General features: G+C 45.7%; 1 long non-coding RNA gene across 1 annotated transcript in view; it reads right to left on the bottom strand.

Moving 5' to 3' along the window:
* LOC143769887 (uncharacterized) overlaps positions 1 to 24048 on the bottom strand; it is a 53252-nt gene that overhangs the window by 9260 nt on the left and 19944 nt on the right. Inside the window, exons 2-4 of the long non-coding RNA XR_013214502.1 lie at positions 12272 to 12331; positions 7904 to 7941; positions 6229 to 6329 (exon numbers count right to left, since the gene is read on the bottom strand). This is a non-coding gene — a long non-coding RNA (uncharacterized LOC143769887). The remainder of the gene's footprint in view (positions 1 to 6228; positions 6330 to 7903; positions 7942 to 12271; positions 12332 to 24048) is intronic.

The raw sequence follows: 24048 nt of genomic DNA, 5'->3' as shown, positions 1-24048 counted from the left end.
CCTTTCTGAAGCCATTAAGAATGTGATGGTGGGTTTTCCCATTCCTACAAATCTGAGTGATTCTATGGCTCTGGCCATTCAGATAGATCGGCGTTTGCGGGAGCGTAAATCTGCTAATCCTCTGGCAGTGTTGTCTGAACGGACACCTGACTCAATGCTATGTGATAGAATTCAGACTAGAACTGAACGACAAAATCATAGACGTCAGAATGGGTTGTGTTTTTACTGTGGTGATTCTACACATGTTATCTCAGCATGCTCTAAACGCCTAACAAAGATGGTTAGTCCTGTCGCCATTGGTAATTTGCATCCTAAGTTTATTTTGTCTGTAACTCTAATTTGCTCATTGTCTTCGTACCCTGTAATGGCATTTGTGGATTCAGGTGCTGCCCTGAGTCTTATGGACTTGTCGTTCGCCAAGCGCTGTGGTTTTGTCCTGGAGCCTTTGAAAAATCCTATTCCTCTTAGAGGAATTGATGCTACGCCATTGGCGGAGAATAAACCGCAGTATTGGACACAAGTGACCATGTGTATGACTCCTGAACATCGGGAGGTGATTCGTTTTCTTGTTCTGCATAAAATGCATGATTTGGTCGTTTTAGGTCTGCCATGGTTACAGACCCATAATCCAGTTTTGGATTGGAAGGCAATGTCTGTGTCAAGTTGGGGTTGTCAGGGAATTCATTGCAATTCCCTGTCGGTGTCTATTGCTTCTTCTACTCCTTCTGAAGTTCCGGAGTATTTGTTGGACTATCAGGATGTATTCAGTGAGTCCAGGTCCAGTGCCCTTCCTCCTCATAGGGACTGTGACTGCGCTATAGATTTGATTCCTGGTAGTAAATTTCCTAAGGGACGATTATTTAATTTATCTGTACCTGAGCATGCCGCAATGCGTTCTTATATAAAGGAGTCTTTGGAGAAGGGACATATTCGTCCATCCTCTTCCCCTCTTGGTGCGGGATTCTTTTTTGTAGCCAAGAAAGACGGGTCTTTGAGACCTTGTATAGACTATCGGCTTCTGAATAAAATCACGGTCAAATTTCAGTATCCTTTGCCACTATTGTCGGACTTGTTTGCTCAGATTAAGGGTGCCAAGTGGTTCACCAAGATAGATCTTCGTGGTGCGTACAACCTTGTGCGCATTAAGCAGGGAGATGAATGGAAAACTGCGTTTAATACGCCCGAAGGTCATTTTGAGTACTTGGTGATGCCTTTTGGGCTTTCTAATGCTCCTTCAGTGTTTCAGTCTTTTATGCATGACATCTTCCGGAAGTATCTAGATAAATTTATGATTGTTTATCTGGATGATATTCTGTTTTTTTTCTGATGATTGGGATTCTCATGTAAAGCAGGTCAGGATGGTGTTTCAGGTTTTGCGTGATAATGCTTTGTTTGTGAAGGGCTCAAAGTGTCTTTTTGGAGTGCAGAAGGTTTCCTTTCTGGGTTTCATTTTCTCCCCTTCTACAGTAGAGATGGACCCAGTCAAGGTCCGAGCTATTCATGATTGGACTCAACCCACGTCTGTTAAGAGTCTTCAGAAGTTCTTGGGTTTTGCTAATTTCTACCGTCGTTTTATTGCTAATTTCTCTAGCGTTGTTAAACCTTTGACGGATATGACCAAGAAAGGTTCTGATGTGGCTAATTGGGCTCCGGCAGCCGTGGAGGCTTTCCGGGAGCTGAAGCGCCGGTTTACTTCGGCGCCTGTTTTGTGCCAGCCTGATGTCTCACTTCCCTTTCAGGTTGAAGTGGACGCTTCTGAGATCGGTGCAGGGGCTGTTTTGTCGCAGAAAGGCTCTGGTTGCTCTGTGAAGAGACCTTGTGCTTTTTTTTCTAGGAAATTTTCGCCTGCGGAGCGGAACTATGATGTTGGTAATCGGGAGTTGTTGGCCATGAAGTGGGCATTTGAGGAGTGGCGTCATTGGCTCGAGGGAGCTAAGCATCGTGTGGTGGTCTTAACGGATCACAAAAATTTGATGTATCTCGAGTCTGCTAAGTGCCTGAATCCTAGACAGGCTCGTTGGTCGTTGTTTTTCTCCCGTTTTGACTTTGTGGTCTCGTACTTGCCTGGTTCGAAGAATGTGAAGGCCGATGCTCTTTCTAGGAGTTTTGTGCCTGACTCTCCGGGAGTCTCAGAGCCAGCTGGTATTCTTAAAGAGGGAGTAATCTTGTCGGCCATTTCTCCTGATTTGCGTCGTGTGTTGCAGAGATTTCAGGCTGGTAGACCTGACCCTTGCCCACCTGATAGACTGTTTGTTCCTGATAAATGGACCAGCAGAGTTATCTCCGAGGTTCATTCCTCAGTGTTGGCGGGGCATCCTGGGATTTTTGGTACCAGAGATTTGGTGGCTAGGTCCTTTTGGTGGCCTTCCTTGTCGCGGGATGTGCGTTCTTTTGTGCAGTCCTGTGGGATTTGTGCTCGGGCTAAGCCTTGCTGTTCTCGTGCCAGCGGGTTGCTTTTGCCCTTGCCCGTCCCGAAGAGGCCCTGGACACACATTTCCATGGATTTCATTTCAGATCTTCCGGTGTCTCAAGGTATGTCTGTCATCTGGGTGGTGTGTGATCGCTTTTCCAAGATGGTCCATTTGGTGCCCTTGCCTAAGTTGCCTTCCTCTTCTGATCTGGTTCCTTTGTTCTTTCAGAATGTGGTTCGCTTGCATGGCATTCCTGAGAATATCGTGTCTGACAGAGGATCCCAGTTTGTGTCCAGATTCTGGCGATCTTTTTGTGCTAAGATGGGCATTGATTTGTCGTTTTCATCTGCCTTTCATCCTCAGACTAATGGCCAAACGGAGCGAACCAATCAGACTCTGGAGGCTTATTTGAGATGTTTTATTTCTGCGGATCAGGATGATTGGGTGACCTTCTTGCCATTGGCTGAGTTTGCCCTCAATAATCGGGCTAGTTCCGCTACTTTGGTTTCGCCATTTTTCTGCAACTCTGGTTTTCATTCTCGTTTTTCCTCGGGTCATGTTGAACCTTCTGACTGTCCTGGGGTGGATTCCGTGGTGGATAGGTTGCAGCAGATTTGGAATCATGTGGTGGACAACTTGAAGTTGTCACAGGAGAAGGCTCAGCGTTTTGCCAACCGCCGCCGCGGTGTGGGTCCCCGACTTCGTGTTGGGGATTTGGTTTGGTTATCTTCTCGGTATGTCCCTCTGAAGGTTTCCTCTCCTAAGTTTAAGCCTCGCTTTATTGGTCCTTATAAAATTTTGGAAGTCCTTAATCCGGTGTCTTTTCGTTTGGATCTTCCGGTGTCATTTGCCATTCACAATGTGTTCCATAGGTCTCTGTTACGGCGGTACGTTGTGCCTGTGGTTCCTGCTGTTGACCCTCCGGCTCCGGTCTTGGTTGAGGGCGAGTTGGAGTACGTGGTGGAGAAGATCTTGGATTCTCGTCTCTCTAGACGGAGGCTTCAGTATCTGGTCAAATGGAAGGGCTATGGTCAGGAGGATAATTCCTGGGTGGTCGCCTCTGATGTTCATGCGGCCGATTTGGTGCGTGCCTTTCACGCTGCTCATCCTGATCGTCCTGGTGGTCTTGGTGAGGGTTCGGTGACCCCTCCTTAAAGGGGGGGTACTGTTGTGAACTATATTTCTTGGCTCCCTCTTGTGGTCACTAGCGGTATTACACTTGGATCATCTTTCTCCAGGTTGGTACCCACCTAGTTCGTTAGGCCTTGGGTGTTCCTATTTAGACTTCCTGGAAACTCAGTCTAGTACCTGGAATCGATGTAGTCAGTCTATGTCTGTTTGCTCCTTACTCCTGGTCTCCTGTTCTTTGCAAGATAAGCTAAGTCCTGCTTTCTTATTTTTGTTTATTCGCTTTGCTTCTATTTTGTTCCAGCTTGTTCATAATGTGATTCCTGATTTTTGCTGGAAGCTCTAGGGGGCTGATATTCTCCCCCCACACCGTTAGTCGGTGCGGGGGTTCTTGGATTTTCAGCGTGGATATTTTTGTAGGGTTTTTGCTGACCGTATAAGTCTCCTTCCTATTTTCTGCTATTAATTAGTGGGCCTCTCTTTGCTAAATCTAGTTCATCCTTACGTTTGTCTTTTCTTCTTACCTCACCGTTATTATTTGTTGGGGGCTTGTATTATAACTTTGGGGTCCTTTCTCTTGAGGCAAGTGAGGTCTTATTTTCTCTGAAAGGGTTAGTTAGTTCTCCGGCTGGTGCGAGACGTCTAGAATCAACGTAGGTACGTTCCCCGGCTACTTCTAGTTATTGTGCTAGGATTAGAAATACGGTCAGCCAAGTTACCACCTTCCTATGAGCTGGTTTTTGTGTTTGCGGACTTAGCTGGAACCTCTGAGATCCTCTACCACTAGGATCATAACACATCTGGAGCCTCACTCCCAGTGACTTTGAGTCTTTTGAAACTGGTGTTTCTGCTGAGCATCTACTACTCTGTGCTCTACCATGCGGTGTTAACCCCGTCTGGCTCACGTCCAGTATTGCGGTGCTTGCACCATCTCGCTTGAGTTCCTTCCTAGGTCCGATGCCCGGAGCCTGACGACCGCAGTCTGGAACCTGATGACCGCTGCCTGGAGCTTGGAGCCTGATCACTGGCGGTGCCTATAGGTCGTGTCGGATGTCCGGAACCGAACGACTCCTGTCTGATGTCTGCCGGTGACCCTGGGTCCAGATGTCCTGATGTCCTGTCTGTACCCTGATGTCCTGCGTGTGTCCTGATGATCTCATGGACCCTGATGTCCTGATATCCTGTTTGTACCCTGATGTCCTATGTCCTGATGTAACTGATGACCTGGGCTGCCACGCCAGTGTCCCAGCTGATGACCTGGGCTGCCACGCCAGTGTCCCAGATGTCTATCCAGTATTCCTGTGTCCTGATGCCCGGCCTGTGTCCTGATGTCCTGAGGTCTTTCCTGAGTCCAGATGTCCTGATGTCCTGTCTGTATCCTGATGTCTTGCCTGCACCCTGATGTCCACGTGTACCCTGATGTCCTGCCTGGGTCCTGATGTCCTGCCTATGTGTGCCTCGGTGATCCGTTGGTGCCTTGGGGTCCACTGGGTGGTACCCTTCTGGAGGTGTGGAATCGGGAGCCTGACATCGTCATGTTTTGTTTATGTACTGTGTGACTTTACTTTAGTAAACTTTACTTTCTCTATACCTGAAGTTGTGCGGTGTAATCAAGTCCTACTTGTCTCTTTCCTTGTCCACATGCTCAGGTGCCACAGAACCCCGGTCTCTGCCCTCCCCTAGTTCAGGTAGGCCCAGGTGCCCCTCTGCGGTTTAAAGGGTCTGTATTTCGTCCCCGGGGACACACACCCCACGCCTTCTGAGGTTGGTCGGCTTGGGGGCGTCTATGGCCTGAGCCGCATTAGCGGCTGCAGCTGATCGTGACACCCAGGAGGCACATTGGCACCCCTCAGAGGCCGAGGTGTGCTAGATTCCCTATAAACAGCCTCAAGCCACCAGTCATACAGGTTTTGTCCTGTCTGACTACGGGGGACAGAGAGAGACACCATATCTTTGAGGACCTTATTTGAAGCTTATGCAGTAAGGCACTATACCACTACAGCACAAAGGAAGGCTATTGATTTCCACCTGGACAAGGGGACTCTGGAATTGCCTCCAAACCAGATGGACTCTACCTGCCCTGTGATCTGGTGCCCTGGACTGTGGCTGCTGAAACCAGCACTAAACAAGGTAAAGAGACTATACCATCTTGCTGCCATAACATCACCACACTGGACCCCTTAAAGCAGTGTCCCTTTAAAGACCTTTCACTTTTATATGGACATTCCAGGGCCACGGACCGGGTCAGCCATCATGACATCCCCTTGTGAACCGCAGGACCCGGTACCAAGTAACCCCTTGCCCTGACGGGGTGCTCCATAAGTGTTGTGTCTCACCCCAGTGTTGGATTCTCGGCTACACTGCTCGGTACTGCTGTATAATGTCTTCTATACTGCTGATGCCTCTTAACATGTTCTAGATACAGACAGGAGAGCATGAGTCCCTCATGGTTGTGTGTGCTATGTATGGAAGGTATCATGGCAGCTAATTAGAACCCACTAGCTCAGAGATAATTGATGTAGACAATTTGAGATGGATTTTCATATGGGAAAACTATAGAAAAAATGCAGCTTACAGGTCTTATAATGGCCAGAATATAATAGTACAACATCTTATTCTGAAATGTCTCCTGAAATGACAGAAATTCTCTAAGTGTTCTCCAGGGAAAAAGCAGATAGAAAAGATTTACCTTGCAGATCTAGAAAGACCATTGTGAAAAAGAAGCCACATGAGAGACCATAGGAATGCTACAATGTTTAGGTAGCTGGGATATATGGAAGATGCCGAGTTCTGTAATAAAATACAAATAAATTAATGTGTAAGAAATAATAACCATATTTTTCAGACTATAAAACGCACTGGACCATAAGACGCACCACACATTTGGACGAGGAAAATAGGAAAAAAGATTTTTTTATAAGATGGGCTTATAGTCCAAATGTAAGGAATTTTACCTGGGGGCGGTGGTGGAGTGGGGTCACAGGAGGCATGGTTACTTCATCAGTGGGTTGAAGAAGGAAGTGCCCAACAGTGTGATCCTGTGGGCCCGGTGTTGGCGGTGAGGAAGAGCAGAGTGCACTGCATGTTCCTGAAGCCGTGGACATCAGAGAAATGGTCGCCAGAAGCAGCACTAGCGCTTATTGAGATCTTGGCCGCGCCGAGATCCCAGTCTGTGCATTGCATGTGCTGCCTACGGCAGCTCACGGCTTCAGGAAAATGCCTGCCGGGAAAGCAATGCACTCCGGTCTGCCTCACCACCGACACCCAGCCCGCAGCATTGCATCGCTTCTGCCACTGCTGGCTTCCTGAGGAGGGGACATTGCCTCCTGTGATCCCACTCCACCTCCGCCGCAACCCCCCAGTAAGCTACATTAGGGGAATAAGACACTCCCCCCCTGTTTTCCTCCCAAATTTTGGGGAAGAAAAGTGCCTCTTATAGTCCGTAAAATACGATATATTATAACCCCAGCACTTTATAAACCACAACTAAAATATGGAAGGACAAAACCAATGTAAGTCAACTATAACTAATTGTATAATGGAGATAACGGAGGACAGAGGAGTCTAAAGGGGACAAAGTAATTTGGAGGAAGATTTAGAGGGCAGAGGAGTCTGAAAAAAGAGGACAGAGTAGTCACGAGGGGACAGAGGAGTCTGGAGAAAGCGGTGACGAACAGAGGAATGTGGTGGAAGAGGCAGAGGACAAAGAAATCTGGAGGAGGAGGAGGACAGAGAAGTCTGGAGAATGCCGTGTAGAACAGAGGAATATGGCAGAAAAGTCAGAGGACAAATGAGTCTGGAGGAGGAGGACAGAGAAGTCTGGAGGAGGAGGTGGAGGATAGAAAGTCTGTCGAAAGTGAATGAAGACAGAAGAGGCTAGAAGGGACAGAGGAGTCTGGAGGAGGAGGACAGAAAACTCTGGGGGAGAAAGGAATCTGGAGGAAGAGGTGGAGGACAGAGGAGTTTGGAGGGGACAGAATAGTCTGGAGAAAGCAATGGACAACAGGAGTATGATGGATTAAAATGAAAAGGAGGACAAAGGAGTCCAGTAGTGAAGGACACAGGAGTCTGCATGAAGAGGTAGAGGACAGAGGATTCTGGAGCACAGAGCCGAGCATTCCTGTGTATGTAAGAGTCAGGAGAATCATTTTGACTCTGGGGCCCCTTGATACCTGTGCTAACTTCTCTCCCTTCTTTGGTCAGCCCTGTCTCATTAAAGAACTGGCCCAAATAAATTCAGAAAGTTATTTTTTTTTACAAGTTGTGATTTGCAAAAAAAAATGTCACCTTCTTGTGTCATAACAAGTTATATGAATTATTTGCTAAATTGCACATTTAGATGTAAAGTAAACTACATAACTTACATGTTCACCATGAGATAACACTTCAAAATCTGCATAATCTAGATGCAAAATGAAAGAAATAATAAGGGATTCATATTGTATATTGCAATACCATGTCTTAGCCACATGGAGTGTTGTAAATTACATTTCACCTTATTTAGAACCAGGGGAGCTATTTCACTGTTGACTAGGGTTGAGCGAAACGGGTCGGCCATTTTCAGAAGTCGCCGACTTTTGGCAAAGTCGGGTTTCATGAAACCCGACCCCTGTGTGGGGTCGGCCATGAGGTCGGCGATCTTCTGAATCTGGTATCGGAATTCCGATACCGAGTTCCGATATGTTTGCGATATCGGGAATCGGTATCGGAATCCATATTAAAGTGTAAAATAAAGAATCAAACGCGGCTTGTGATTGGTCGCGTGACCGCCCATGTGACCACTCACGCGACCAATCACAAGCCGCGACGTCACCGCAGGTCATTCACGCGCTCATTCTTAGGAAGGAAGGCTGCCGGTTAGTACCAGGGCGCGTCCGAGGGTGAGTATATCAATATTTTTTATTTTGATTCTTTATTTTACACATTAATATGGATCCCAGGGCCTGAAAGAGAGTTTCCTCTCCTTCAGACCCTGGGAACCATAGTATCCCATTGCACTGCATTGGGTTTCGTGTTTCGGCCGACCCCGACCCCGACTTTTTTATAGGATCGGACGATTTCACTCGACCCGACTTTTGAGAAAGTCGGGTTTCGTGAAACCCGACCCGATCCTATAAAAATAAAAGTCACTCAACCCTACTGTTGACCATTAGTGATGAGCGAATATACTCGGTTCTCGAGATTTCCAGAGCACGCTCATGTGTTCTCCGAGTATTTGTAAGTACTCGGAGATTTAGTTTTCTGCGCCGCAGCTCAATGATTTATTATTATTATTATTATTTATTATTATAGCGCCATTTATTCCATGGCGCTTTACATGTGAGTAGGGGTATACTGTACATAATAAAAACAAGTACAATAATCTTGAACAATACAAGTCACAACTGGTACAGGAGAGAGGACCCTGTCCGCGAGGGCTCACAGTCTACAAGGGATGGGTGAGGATACAGTAGGTGAGGATAGAGCTGGTTTGGTCGATCGGTGGTTACTGCAGGTTGTAGGCTTGCCGGAAGAGGTAGGTCTTCAGGTTCTTTTTGAATGTTTCGATGGTTGGTGAGAGTCTGATATGTTGGGGTAGAGAGTTCCAGAGTAAGGGTGATGCGCGAGAGAAATCTTGCATGCGATTGTGGGAAGTGGAGATAAGAGGGGAGTAGAGAAGGATATCTTGTGAGGATTGGAGATTGTGTGCAGGAGAGTATAGGGAGACGAGGTCACAGATGTATGAAGGAGACAGGTTGTGGATGGCTTTGTATGTCATGGTTAGGCTTTTGTACTGGAGTCTCTGGGTAATGGGGAGCCAGTGAAGGGATTGACAGAGGGGAGAGGCCGGGGAATAGCGTGGGGACAGGTGGATTAGTCGGCAGCAGAGTTTAGAATAGATTAGAGGGGTGTTAGAGGGGAGGCCACAGAGCAGGAGGTTACAGTAGTCGAGGCAGGAGATGATGAGGGCATGGACTAGGGCTTTTGCAAATTCTTGGTTGAGGAATGTACAGATCCGTGAAATATTTTTGAGTTGAAGGCGGCAGGAAGTGGAAAGGGCTTGGATATGCGGTTTGAAGGAGAGGTCAGTGTCAAGGATTGCTCCGAGTCAGCGAGCTTGTGGGACTGGGGAGAGTGGGCAGCCGTTTACTGTAATGGATAGGTTCGTTGGGGTGGTCGCGTGAGATGTAGGAAAGACAATGAATTCTGTTTTGTCCATGTTAAGTTTTAGAAATCTAGTGGAGAAGAAGGATGAAATAGTGGATAGACATTGAGGGATTCTGGTTAGTAGGGTGGTGATATCTGGTCCAGAGATGTAGACCTGTGTGTCATCAGCATAGAGATGATACTGAAAACCGTGAGATTCTATGAGCTGTCCCAGGCCAAAAGTGTAAATGGAGAAGAGCAGGGGCCCTAGAACTGAGCCTTGCGGGACTCCGACAGATAGGTGGCGAGGTGAGGAGGTGGTATGTGAGTAGGAGACGCTGAATGTCCGGTCAGTTAGGTATGACGAGATCCAGGATAGGGTCAAGTCTGTGATGCCAAGGGATGAGAGAGTCCGCAACAACAGGGAATGGTCCACTGTGTCAAAGGCAGAGGACAGGTCCAGGAGGAGGAGGATAGAGTAGTGTCGCTTGCTCTTGGTGGTTAATAGGTCATTGGTGACCTTAGTTAGGGCAGTTTCAGTGGAGTGGTGTGACCGGAAGCCTGATTGTAAGTGGTCGAAGAGGGAGCAGGAAGATAGATGGGAGGACAGTTCAAGATGGACGTGTTGTTCCAGTAGTTTTGAGGCATAGGGGAGAAGTGATATAGGGCGATAGCTCGATACAGAGGATGGGTCAAGAGAGGGCTTTTTGAGGATAGGTGTGATTGAGGCATTTTTAAAGCTTGAGGGGAAAACACCAGTTGTTAGTGATAGGTTGAAGAGATGGGTTAGGGTTGGGATGAAGACTGTGGTGTGGTATGGGATGAAGTGGGAAGGGATCGGGTCAAGTGCACAGGTGGTGAGATGCGATCTTGAGAGTAGAGTGGAGAGTTGATCTTCTGTAATGGTGGAGAAGTTGGTTTTGGAGGTGGAGGGCTGGGTAGTTAGGAGGAAGGGCTCTGGGGGTTGTCGACTAAAACTGTCTCTTATGTTCTCAATCTTCTGCTTGAAAAATGAGGCAAAGTCTTCAGCTGAGATGAGTGGGGAGGGAGGAGGTGCTGGGGGAAGGAGTAGAGAGTTGAAGGTGTTGAATAACTGTTTAGGGTTGTGAGACAGGGAGGATATGAGAGATTAGAAGTAGGTTTGTTTTGCTGTGGCGAGTGTGGTCTTGAAAGTAGTGAGGGACTGTTTGAATGCGATGAAGTGCTCGTTGGAGTGGGATCTTTTCCATCTCCGCTCAGCAGCCCTGGAGGCTCGCCTCAGTTCTTTGGTGAGGCTGGTGTGCCAGGGCTGTCTGTTGATTTTGTGAGCTTTGGTATGTGTGAGAGGGGCAAGCGATTCCAAAGCTACAGCTATTGTGGTGTTATATAGAGCGGCAGCGTCATCCGCATTGTGTAGGGAACTTATGTCTGTGAGAGGGAGGAGGGATTCAGAGAGTGAGTGTAGATCAAGGTGTTTAAGATTTCTGCGAGAGTGTGCAAGTTTGTGGGGTGGGGATTGTAGACAAGGAGTGGAGAGGGAAGAGAATGTGAGTAGATTGTGGTCAGAAAGAGGAAGAGGTGAGTTAGAGAGGTTAGATAGGGAGCAGAAGCGGGTGAAGATGAGATCCAGTGTGTGACCATCTTTGTGAGTGGCTGCAGAAGACCATTGAGTGAAGCTGAAGGAGGAAGTGAGAGATAGAAGTTTAGTGGCAGCTGAGAGGGAAGTGTCAATGGGTATGTTGAAGTCACCCATGTTGATAGTGGGGATGTCCGCAGAAAGGAAATGAAGTAGCCAGGTGGTGAAATGGTCAAGGAAGGTGGTGGCTGGCCCAGGGGGGTGGTAAATGACAGCCAGTTGGAGGTTAGAGGGGGAGTAGATGCGCACAGAGTGCACCTCAAAGGAGGGGAGGGTAACAGAGGGTGGCAGTGGGATTGGAGTGAAGAAGAAGCAGTTATCTGTCAGGAGAAAACCAACTCCTCTGCCATGCTTGCTGCTGGGGCGGGGTATGTGAGAAAGGTGGAAGCCACCATACGAAAGTGCAGCAGGAGAGGCTGTGTCAGAAGGGGTGAGCCAGGTTTCGGTGATGGCAAGGAAGGAAAGTTTGTGAGTAATAAAAAGATCATGGATGTAGGAAAGCTTGTTGCAGACAGAGCGAGCGTTCCGTAGAGCTCCTGTTAGTGGGACTGGGGAAGTGGGGGCTGGGCGAATGGGTATAAGGTTACATCTGTTAGCCAGCATAAATACATGTGGGGATTCCCTAGCAACCAGGCTACCCCCACATGTACTTATGCTGGCTAACAGATGTAAATCATTCAGCTGCGGCGCAGAAAACTAAATACTTGGAGGACACCAGAGCGTGCTTGGGAAATCTCGAGTACCGAGTATACTCGCTCATCACTATTGACTATGCATTTCACGGTAGTCAAAAGAGGTACTGCAAGTGACACTGTTTACTGCATTTTTTAGTTTAATTTTAAGCTACCCTCTACTCCCCTTAGTAAAAATGGCTTCACTATTATCAGACCCGAGTGTCTAATATGATCCATAATTGTGTCCTTACTACACAGAGAAATATTTTCAGCAAGTACTGTAAGCACCAGTGATTACAGAATTAGATAGCTAATACCTAGATCAATTTCATAGTCAGGGTCCGGTGTCGGTGTAGTCTCCAGTTCTCCACAGCTCACTGCAATAAATGTAATAAAGTGGAGAAAATGTCATAAAGTTACAGAATACAGGAAAAGTTACAGAATTCACCACGTAAATTCCATGCATGATTTCTATGCATTCCAGGTGGGGTGGATTTTTAAGTCACTTTTTTTATTTTTCAATGAAGCTGCGCGAGGCCTTTTTTTGCAGAGTGTTTGATACTGTTATTACTTTTTGGTCCATTTATCTGGTGGGAAGTGAGGTGACCTTAAATAATATCCTGGAGAGAAGCAATAAGCTAGTAGCAGTCAATGAGGAGAGGAGCCGTCAGTTAATAGCAGTCAGCAAGGAGAGAAGCCATCAGTTGGTAGCAGTCAGTCAGGAGAGAAGCCATCAGTTGGTAAGTCAGTAAGGAAAAAAGCCATCAGTTGGTAGCAGTCAATAAGGAGAGAAGCCATAAGAAGGTAGCAGTCAGTAAGGAGAGAAGCCATCAGATGGTAGCAGTCAGTAAGGAGAGAAGCCTTCAGTTGATAGCAGTCAGTAAGGAGAGAAGTCATCAGTTGGTAGTGGAGCGCCCCCAGATGCAGGGCCACGGGGTACTCGGTACCGGACCTCTCTGTCTCGGTCCTGGGGTTGTCACGGTGGCTAGACCCGGTCCGTGACCCTGCTAAGGGGCGTCCAATGAAAGGTGTGATGGTGGTGCGCGGTGCAAGGCGCGATGAATAACGAGGACACAGGGTTGCAGTCTCTTTACCTCTTTACTGAAGGCTTCAGGATCCGCAATCCAGAGTACTGCTAACAGGGCTGGCTGAGACCGGCCGGTCCGAAGGCACATCCAGAGTTTCCTTTGCAGGTGGAAATCAGTGCCTACCTTCTAGCGCCTGTGTGTTGTAGTACCTCCCTGCTGAGCACCACGGGATAGTCCTCACAACTGTTGTGTCTGTTTCTGATGTTCTTCTCTCACAACTCGTATTTGTTCTGATATTCTTTCTCCGTCCCCCAGATGATATGGATAGGACGCACCCGTATGACGGGTAGGCCTGGAGTTCTTCCGGGACCCTAGCGTCGCCCCTCTCCCACAATTGCCCCCTATTTCTGCTTAGGTGATTTAGGTGAGACAGCCAACCTAAAGTTAACTGTCCTGCCGCTGTTTGAAGTACTGCTTGGAGCCTAATACTTCCTCGGCGTTCCAGCCACCGGCTACGCGCCTCAGTAGGATGTTGCCTCGATCTTACGGCACGACTCCTACTGGCTTTATCGCCTTTTTGCTGCGATCTCGTTTCTCACTTCTCCACAATAAACCTCGCTTTGTTTCCTTTCTTAGGATGCCACTGCAACGGGTGCAGGCACGGCTCTGTAACGTTCTGTTCTGTTCGCTAGGCCACTGTCAGGATCCCACCCCTGACAGAGACCCCCCTGAATCTTCTGCTGCAACACCCTCTGCCACAGGATGTTGCCTGGATCCAACCCAGTCAGCTTCTGACTAACTTCCTATCCAGCCCCCAGTTTTACCAGATTGTGAGGAGTGGCCTAATACATAGAACCCTTTGCTCCCCCTGGTGGCCAGAATGTGAAGTGTAAAGTGTGACTGTGATACCTGGTCAGGTGAACTCCTTAAGTGCCATCAGACGTACCATCACTCCCCTTAGCGGCGGAGCATCAGTACTGCAACGACCAGGACTCTGGGGCGCTGCAGTAGCAGTCAGTAAGGAGAGAAGCCATCAGATGGTAACAGTCAGTAAGGAAAAAAGCCATCAGATGGTAGCAGTCAGTAAGGAGAGAAGCCATCAGATAGTAACAGTCAGTAAGGAGAGGAGCCATCATCAGCTGATACCAGTTAGTAAGGAGAGAAGCCATCAGTTGGTAGCAGTCAGTAAGGAGAGAAGCCATCAGATGGAAGCAGTCAGTAAGGAGAGAAGCTATCAGTTGGTAGCAGTCAGTAAGGAGAGAACCCATCAGTTGGTAACAGTAAGTTAGGAGAGAAGCCATCAGATGGTAGCAGTCAGTAAGGAGAGAAGCCATCAGTTGGTAAAAGTCAGTACTGAGGTAAGCCATCAGTTTGTAGCACTCAGTCAGGAGAGAAGCCATCAGATGGTAACAGTCAGTAAGGGGAGAAGCCATCAGTTGGTAACAGTCAGTAAGGAGAGAAGCCATCAGTTGGTAACAGTCAGTAAGGAGAGAAGCCATTAATTGGTAACAGTCAGTATGGAGAGAAGCCATCAGTTGGTAAGTCAGTAAGGAGAGAAGCCAACAGATTTTAGCAGTAAGTAAAGAGAGAAGCTATCAGTTGGTAGCTCTCAGTAAGGAGAGGAGCCATCAGTTGGTAGGAGTTAGTTAAGAGAGAAGCCATCAGATGGTAGCATTCAGTAAGGAGAGAAGCCATCAGAAGGTAGCAGTCAGTAAGTAGACAAGCCATCAGTTGGTAGCAGCCAGTAGGAAGAGAAGCCATCAGATTGTAGCAGTCAGTAAGGAGAAAATCCATCAGATGGTAGTAGCCAGGAAGGAGAAAAGCCATGAGATGTTAGCAATCAGTAAGGAGAGAAGCCATTAGTTGGTAGCAGTAAGTAGGGACAGAAGCCAACAGATAGTAACAGTCAGTAAGGAGAGAAGCCATGAGTTGATAGCAGTCAGTAAGATGAAAAGCCATCAGCTGATAGCAGTCAGTAAGGAGAGAAGCCATCAGTTGGTAACAATCAGTAAGGAGAGAAGCCATCGGATGGAAGCAGACCGTAAGGAGAGAAGCCATCAGATGGTAACAGTTAGTAAGATGAGAAGCCATCAATTCGTAACAGTCATTACGGAGAGAAGCCATCAGTTGGTAAAAGTCAGTATGGAGAGAAGCCATCAGTTTGTAGCAGTCAGTGATCAGAGAAGCCATCAGATGTTAACAGTCAGTAAGGAGAAAAACCATCAGTTTGTGACAGTCAGTAAAGAGTGAAACCATCAGATGGTAGCAGTCAGTAAGGAGAGAAGACATCATTTTGTAGCAGTCAGTAAAGAGAAAATCTATCAGAGAGTAGCAGTCAGTAAGGAGAGAAGCCATCAGTTGGTAACAGTAAGTAAGGAAAGAAGACATCAGTTAGTAACAGGCAGTAAGGAGAGAAGTTCTCAGATGGTAAGTCAGTAAGGAGAGAAGCCAACAGATTGTAGCAGTTAGTAAAGAGAGAAACCATCAGTTGGTAGCACTCAGTAAGGAGAGGAGCCATCAGTTGGTAGGAGTTAGTTAAGAGAGAAGCCATTAGATGGTAACAGACAGTGTTGAGTCCTTATCCGTCCCTGGCTTTCTAATGTAGAGAGATCCAAGTAATAACACACAGCACAAGAGATGTGTATTCATGTGCAGGGATCGCCCAGGAGCTCGCCTCTGACTCACTGGACGCTCCCTCCTCCTTTATATGGCAAAGAGATAAGCATTTACAGACATGCGTACAAGCACTCATATCCTCTAACAAAGAGTATCTATTCTACTGGTAACGTTCAACTTCTGGAATGTAGGTTAAAGGTCACAATAACAAGAAGGAATGCGTCCATAAAAGGAAATGTTTATTTTACTCAAGTTTCTTCATATTAAGCCAGACGTCTCTGAATAGGAAGACAAAATGGATTCTTCAATCTGATCTCTACAATTCCCCCCTTTGACATATTCCTTTTATGATCTATCACAAATCCCCTTTAACATATCCATATTTTAGATTACCACAGGGCCAAAGACAAAGCCTTTATTTTTGGTATTACACATGTACACGCTTATATCATTAATAAGAGAATCAAATCTAGTATCAATTCTTCCGTTTAACTCTCACAACCTTTTCTTTGTTTTGCAATAAGTATACTAAAATATAAAAAAACAAAGATTAGTACAGTAATATTAATTAGAATCACTAGAGGATAACATAAGAATAAAGAAGAAAATTTATACTCTTGCATCTATTACACAAAATTTATCTGTGCATACTGAGATACTCTTGAGCACAATCTGGAATAGTACGTATATGACTACAATAATCATAACTATATGTATTATGCTCTGCATAATCCCAGCAACCCACCCACCGATTCCTCTGATATACTCATCGGATTTATTACAAACCAGGTTCCCCGGTTTGCTTGTACAACTGTTTGCATCACCTTGGGGGAACAACGCAGAATGTTCCCATTTTCTATCATGTATGTACCTTTCCAACATTGTAGGTTTGAAAGCATAAGAAGAGTCGGTGGTTGTACTGAAACTGAGCTGTAGATTTTCAGTGGGGACCTGTCCTAGATCAGTTAATCCAGTCTTATTTCTAGGTACCCATTTTCCTCCCCTGAATGCAAAATATTGTAAGTTGCCTATTCTTCCTGTAAGATTACCCTGCCACCAAGGAAATTCTACCCATCCCACAATTGGTATGGCGATTGTAGTATTCCACAGCCTAGTATTACCAATTTGGTTGTTGGCCAGGTTGTCTGAACAATTAGGCCAAGCGAATATTTCTTCAACTGACACGGGAACTGCTAGAAAAGGTATACTTGTGGCTGATACTGGTGAATGGGTACAGATCCAACAATCTGCTAGGGGTTGTGTATTATTTAACAAGTCATGTACTAATTTTCTATGATGTTGTACGAATCTATTGTTCAAAGGGGTTAGAGAATTCAGTTTATCCCATGCCTCCGTTGAGGTTAATACTATTAACATCAATGTTATGAGTTTTATACTGCTCTTTTGCAATGGCTTGCATGTATCCATGATGCCTTTCCTTCAAGCTTGACTGATGTAGGTGTTGTCAACAGGACTTGGAAGGGTCCGTCAAATCTTGGTTCAAGAGCCTTTCTGGTGTGTCTTTTTACATAGACTTGATCACCTGGTTCCAACTTGTGACTTCCTTCAGTGTTGTCAGGATCTGGAAGGGAAGCAAAAACTTGTGCATGCACCTTAGTTAATTGTTTCTGAAGATTTTGCACATAAGAAGTCAATGACTCAATATTTAACACAAGTTGCTGTGGAAAATAACATCCTAAATTGGCAGTCCTGCCAAACAAAATTTCATATGGAGACAGTTTAGTCTTACCCCTTGGGGTATTGCGTATTGAGTAAAGGGCCAGTGGAAGGCATTCTGTCCAAGGCTTTCCTGTTTCAGCCATGGCTTTCTGTATTTTTAATTTTAAAGTTCCATTCATGCGTTCCACCTTACCAGAACTTTGAGGATGGTACGGAGTGTGTAACTGACTTTCAACACCCAACATTTTCAGTACATTTTGAAATATTTCTCCAGTGAAATGAGTACCCCTATCTGACTCGATCACTTCAGGGAGACCGTAACGGGGTATCAGTTCGGCAACTAGCTTTACAGCAGTGTTTTTAGCTGAAGCCTTCCGAACTGGATAGGCCTCTGGCCACCCTGAGAACATGTCCACACACACCAACACATACTCATACCCATTACTTTTTGGCAGCTGGATAAAGTCTATTTGTAATCGCTGAAACGGATAGAGAGGTCGGACGTGATGCTTCATAGGGGTCTTTGTTGTCTGTCCGGGATTATGTGTTAGGCATATAACGCATGCAGCACAATAGTCTCTTGCATAGTTGCCAAAACCTGGAGCCAACCAGACTTGCTTTGCCAGTAGTGTCATTGCATTTGCAGACACATGAGTAGGGTGGTGGAGTCCACCAACTACAATCGGGTACCAGGCTCTAGGTAGACATATTAGTCCATCTTTCTTCCAAATTCCTGCTTGTTCTTCTGCCCCTTCCTTTTTCCACCTGTCCCTCTCCTCTTCTCCTGCATCTTCCTGTGCTTGTCTCAGTCTATCTTCAGTATTTTCTGTGGGGTTTACAGTATGAACCTGCTGTAAGGGTTTGACTGCTGCTGCTTTGGCTGCTTTATCAGCCCTATCATTTCCCCTAGATTCCCTAGTGTCGAGTCTCACATGTGCAGCTACCTTAATTACTGCTACTTCTTTTGTTTCTTGTGCAGCCTCTAAGATCTGTTTGATCAGAGAAGCATGTTTTACAGGTTGGCCTGACGCTGTCATGTAACCTCTAGCTCTCCAGATTACTCCAAAGTCAAACACAATACCATGTGCATACCTAGAATCAGTGTATATATTAGCTGTCTGATTCTCAGCTATTTTTAGCGCTTCAATCAATGCTGTTAGTTCTGCTTCTTGTGCAGACTGTTTCGGTGGAAGAGGTTCTGCTTTGAGAGTTTCAGATTCTGACACAACTGCATACCCTGTATGGAAGTTACCTGTGTCATCTGCAAACCTACTACCATCTATAAACAGCTCTAAATCTGGATTTTGAAGTGGTGTTTCGGATACATTGGGTAAGCCTGCCGTTTCTTGTAAAATGAGCTCTGTACAATCATGTGTGTCTGTAGGGAAAAAATTTGCGTGTGGATCAGTGTCCTTATTCCCCCCTTCAGACTCGAGAGGTAGCAGTGTTGCTAAATTAAGAGTCTGAAGCCTAGCAAATGTGATAGTCTGGTAGCCCTAACGCTGGAGCTGAAACAAGGGCATCTTTTAATTGTTGGAACGAAATCTGACCTTCTTTTGTCAACAAATAAGGTTCACTTTTTACACAGTCATACAGTGGTTGCATTAGTTGACTGGCATGTATAATCCATTGTCTACAATGAGACACTATTCCTAAAAATGCTCGTAGCTGTTTATGATTTCTAGGCTCATTCATCTGTCTTATTGCTTCAGTTCTTTGAGGTGTAAGATGCTTTTTACCTTGAGAAATGCAATGACCTAGAAAGACCACTTTGGTCTGACAAACTTGTAGCTTTTGTCTATTCACTTTACACCCTTCTTTTTCTAGAAAACATAGTAAACTTACAGTAGACCTTTCTGCAGTTTCTAGGTCTGGGCAGCAAAGTAGTAGGTCATCCACATACTGCAAAATTACTACCTGTGGTTCGGGTTCAAACCTCTGAAGGACTGTTTGTAGGGCATTTGAATAAAGAGTAGGGGAGTGTATCATTCCCTGTGGAAGGCGTGTCCACGCCAACTGTTTGCCCTTAAATGTAAATGCAAACAAATGCCAACTATCTTGGTGTAAAGGAACCGAGAAAAATGCATTTGAAAGATCTATTACAGTAAACACTTGAGAACTGGCTGGTATCTGTGATAGTAACGTATGAGGATTGGGTACAACTGGGGTGATAGGATCTAGAACTTTGTTTATTTCTCTTAGATCATGTACCATACGATATTTGGGCATAGAACTCTTATCAAGAGTTCTCTTCTTGACTGGATACAGAGGAGTGTTAGCAGGTGATTGTATCTCTACCAAAACTCCTTTCTCTCTATATCCCTCTATCTGTTTTGTAATCGCTAGTTCCTGCTGGGCACTCACAGGGTATTGTCTGAGCTGTGGGAGAACAGTTCCTGGTTGCACAGATAATTTTACAGGAGAGATATGTAATAATCCCACATCAGTGTCACCCTGTGCCCACAGTGTTTCTGGGACCGTTGAGAGGTCTAGATCTGTGGTGTACTCTTTTTCTTCAGTATAATCCTCAAAAGCCTGAATTCTAACATATTGTTCTAATGTTTCTGCATCATCAGGGATAGTCAGCATAACTGTGCCATCGTCCCTAAATTTGATGTTAGCTTCTAATTTCTTTAGTACATCAGTTCCTAACAGACATGTTGGGGCACCTCTGGCATACAAAAATCTGGATGCAAAACATTTAGGTCCTAATGAGACCTCTAGGGGCACAGTATATGGCAGTGTTCGAATTACCCCATCATAACCCTCAGCAAAAGTTGTTTGTTCTGAAATATCTTCCGGATTCGGAAGAAAATCTTGATTCAAAATTGAGGAAGTTGCACCTGTATCTATCAAAAATGGAATCTCTCTCCCCCCCACATTCACCTGTATCATAGGTCTCCTAGCTGGTAGGGAAGTTTGTAACACATCGAGTCAATCTGAATCTGGTATGGGACCATCTATGATGGTAGATTTCTGCTGGTTGTCCGTTTGGGAAGGGTTATTTCTGGGAACAAATTTGCCTGACTTTATATCTGCCAACTTCTTCCTGCACTCTCTTTGGAAATGACCTGGCTTTTTACAGTAGTGGCAAAGAAAATTGTGTCTCACTCTTCCTCCTGTATTAGCTTGTGCTATTCTAACAGGCTTACGATTCTCTCTCATATCCATGGCTATTCCTAAACATCGTTGTTTCACAATATTTGGTTGTTCAATTGTTCTCCAATCTGGAGTAGAGGATTTAAATTTTTCTCTGATTTTCGGATCTAGCCCCTCTATTAATTGTTTTGTAAAAAAGTCTCCTTACTGAAGCATCAGTCAAATCCAATCCTTCATCCCTAAAGCTATTTTCTAGTTCCTGACTATATTCTTCAATATTTTGCCCAAATTTCTGCATAATCACACCTGTAGACCCCCTTTCCCTCTGTTTTCCCCTCATGAAAATTATTAATGCCTCTGTGAACTGGGTACCTGATGCTTCTGTCTGTAAGGCACCCCCTTCTGCCACTGGTCTATTGGGCTGTAGGTGTGTCAATAATTCCTGAAAAAGTCCGGGGGACATTTTCATTCTACATAATTCTTCCCCGTCCGCCCAGACCCCAGCATGAGTCTGCATGATTTGTTGTATATATTGTGCAAATCTAACTGGAAACTGGACAGGATCTGGTGCGTTATGTAAGAGGGACATACCCTCGGCAGGGGACCAAGGGAAGTATTGTCTGGTCTGATGATATCTGGTGTTCATTACCCCGTCAGCACCAGCTTCTCTAAAAGGTCTTGGTACTACCCTAACAGGGGCAAGTACAGCGCCATATCTAGGTGTACCACAGGCTAGGCAATCATTTCTCCAATCTGGATTTTGTTGTCCACAGTGTGAACATTCCCATCCTCCTACCCCACCAAGATTGGGATACAAGGCTGGAAATTGTTTTCCTCCTTCTGCTCTTCCAGATGGTACAAATGATTGGGCTTTTGGATCTAGGTAAGGTGGTGGGATTATGTCACAACTTTTTCCCTTTCCCATGATCCATTTGGAAGTGTCTGGAATCTCTGGATCATACTTCCAATTCTCCTCTTTAGCTGTTTTTGAGACCTCTATCATACAATGTATGATTTCTTCCCACCCATTATCTTTGATAATTCCACCTCGTTCTTTACTCAGTCTTTCCCATTCTGTACTGAACATAAGTGCTTCTGAAATTCCCAATTTTCCTCTCACTCTTCTAATCTGACTTCTGACTGCCTTTCCACATCTTTCCTGTATGATATCTGCTGCTTCCACTTGTCCTAAGACGGTTTTGGTCTGTTTATTTCTCATTTTAGCTATTTCTACCCCAGGTGACGTTTGGACAATCACTGTGGTGATGTCTCGTTGCCTTCTCTCCTAGGGAGCTAAAATATCCTTTCAATATTTGCTATTTCTACCCCAGGTGACGTTTGGACAACCACTTCCTCTGTTGGTGGCGTCTCGTTGCCTTCTCTCCTAGGGAGCTAAAATATTGAAGGGCTTGTCTGCTCTGTTTCTTCTAATATGCAGGACGTACTTAAGTGCTATTATGCACACAGACCCAGCAACACCATACAGATCACAAAACTTTCTGTGTCAGTTAGCATACTTGTCCCAGGCTCATGAAAACCGCGTCCTGGGCTCATTCTATCACACCTTATCCAGGGAATGTAGAAACAAGTTCTATAGGAGAGTCAAGCATGGGCGGAGGTCTCCCAGAAGGACGCAACCACATGACCCAGTTAGGCTGACTTCACCAATAACCTTGTTCTAACAATCGTGGCTTATTGTTCTACGTACTTCTATTCTTCTTTCACAACATGTCACAACCTTCACACTGCTCACACACTGTTCACACACTGTTCACACACTGCCAGGGACTAGACTCATAAATCTATACAATATGGTAACCCGAGTTCTATAGGTATCTACTCACTACTAGACTAACCCAGCATGACACGGCTCCTAGAGATCTTTCGGATAATACAGGGCAGATAAAAGAGAACTAATAATGTCTCTTACCTGGCCAGGTTTTTTTCATTTGCCGTCCATTATCCCAGATCTCCGTTGTCCGTATCCGCAGGTAAATCTTGAGTAAATACTCTCACCTCGGGTCCCTGTTCGGGCGGCCAGAAATGTTGAGTCCTTATCCGTCCCTGGCTTTCTAATGTAGAGAGATCCAAGTAATAACACACAGCACAAGAGATGTGTATTCATGTGCAGGGATCGCCCAGGAGCTCGCCTCTGACTCACTGGACGCTCCCTCCTCCTTTATATGGCAAAGAGATAAGCATTTACAGACATGCGTACAAGCACTCATATCCTCTAACAAAGAGTATCTATTCTACTGGTAACGTTCAACTTCTGGAATGTAGGTTAAAGGTCACAATAACAAGAAGGAATGCGTCCATAAAAGGAAATGTCTATTTTACTCAAGTTTCTTCATATTAAGCCAGACGTCTCTGAATAGGAAGACAAAATGGATTCTTCAATCTGATCTCTACAGACAGTAAGGCGAGAAGCCATCAGTTGGTAGCATTCAGTAAGGTGACAAGCCATCAGATGGTAGCAGTCACTAAGGAGATATGCTATTAGTTGGTAGCAGTCAGTAAGGAGAGAAGCCATCAGTTGGTAACAGTCAGAAATGAGAAAAGCCATCAGTTGGTAACAGTCAGTAAGGAGAAAAACCATCAGTTGGTAGCAGTCAGTAAGGAGAAAAGCCATCAGATGGTAACAGTAAGGAGAGAAGCCATCATTTTGTGGCAGTCAGTAAAGAGAGAAGCCATCAGTTGGTAGCAGTCAGTAAGGTGAAAAGCCATCAGCTGATAGCAGTCAGAAAGGAGAGAAGCCATCAGTTGGTAACAATCAGTAAGGAGAGAAGCCATCAGATGGAAGCAGTTAGTAAGGAGAGAAGCCATCAGATGGTAACAGTCAGTAAGGAGAAAAGCCATCAATTGGTAACAGTCATTACGGAGAGAAGCCATCAGTTGGTAGCAGTCAGTTAGGAGAAAAGCCATCAGATGGTAACAGTCAGTAAGGGGAAAAGCCATCAGTTGGTGGTAGTCAGCAAGGAGAGAAGCCATCAGTTGGTAGCAGTCAGTAAGGTGAAAAGCCATGAGCTGATAGCAGTCAGGAAGGAGAGAAGCCATCAGGTGGTAACAATGAGTAAGGAGAGAAGCCATCAGATGGAAGCAGTCAGTAAGGTGAGAAGACATCAGATGGTAACAGTTTGTGAGGAGAGAAGCCATCAGCTGATGGCAGTCAGTAAGGAGAGAAGCCATCAGTTGGTAGCAATAAGTAAGGAGAGAAGACATCAGTTGATAGCAGTCAGTAAGGTGAAAAGCCATCAGTTGATAGCAGTCAGTAAGGAGAGAAGCCTTTGCAGCGCCCCAGAGTCCTGGTCGTTGCAGTACTGTGGCTCCGCCACTATGGGGAGCTATGGTGCGTCTGATGGCATTGAAGGAGTTCATCTGATCAGGTATCACAGACACCAATACATTTCACAGTCGGGCCTCCGGGGGGAGCTAAGGGTTCTATTCACTAGGCCACTCCCCACCATAGTGGGTAAACTGGGGGTCAGGCAGGAAGTTAGATCAGAAAGCTGACTGGGTTGGAACCAGGCAACACCTTGTGGCAGAGGGTGTTGTAGGGGAAGATACAGTAGGGTCTCTGTCAGGGGTGGGATCCTGACAGAGGCTTGGCAACTTGAACGAACGTAACGGGACCGTGCCTGCTCCGGGTAGCGGCGGTGCCCAAGGTAGGA

This window comes from Ranitomeya variabilis, chromosome 1, assembly GCF_051348905.1.
Source record: "Ranitomeya variabilis isolate aRanVar5 chromosome 1, aRanVar5.hap1, whole genome shotgun sequence".
Taxonomy (NCBI): domain Eukaryota; kingdom Metazoa; phylum Chordata; class Amphibia; order Anura; family Dendrobatidae; genus Ranitomeya; species Ranitomeya variabilis.
This window is presented reverse-complemented; position numbering and strand designations above follow the sequence as displayed.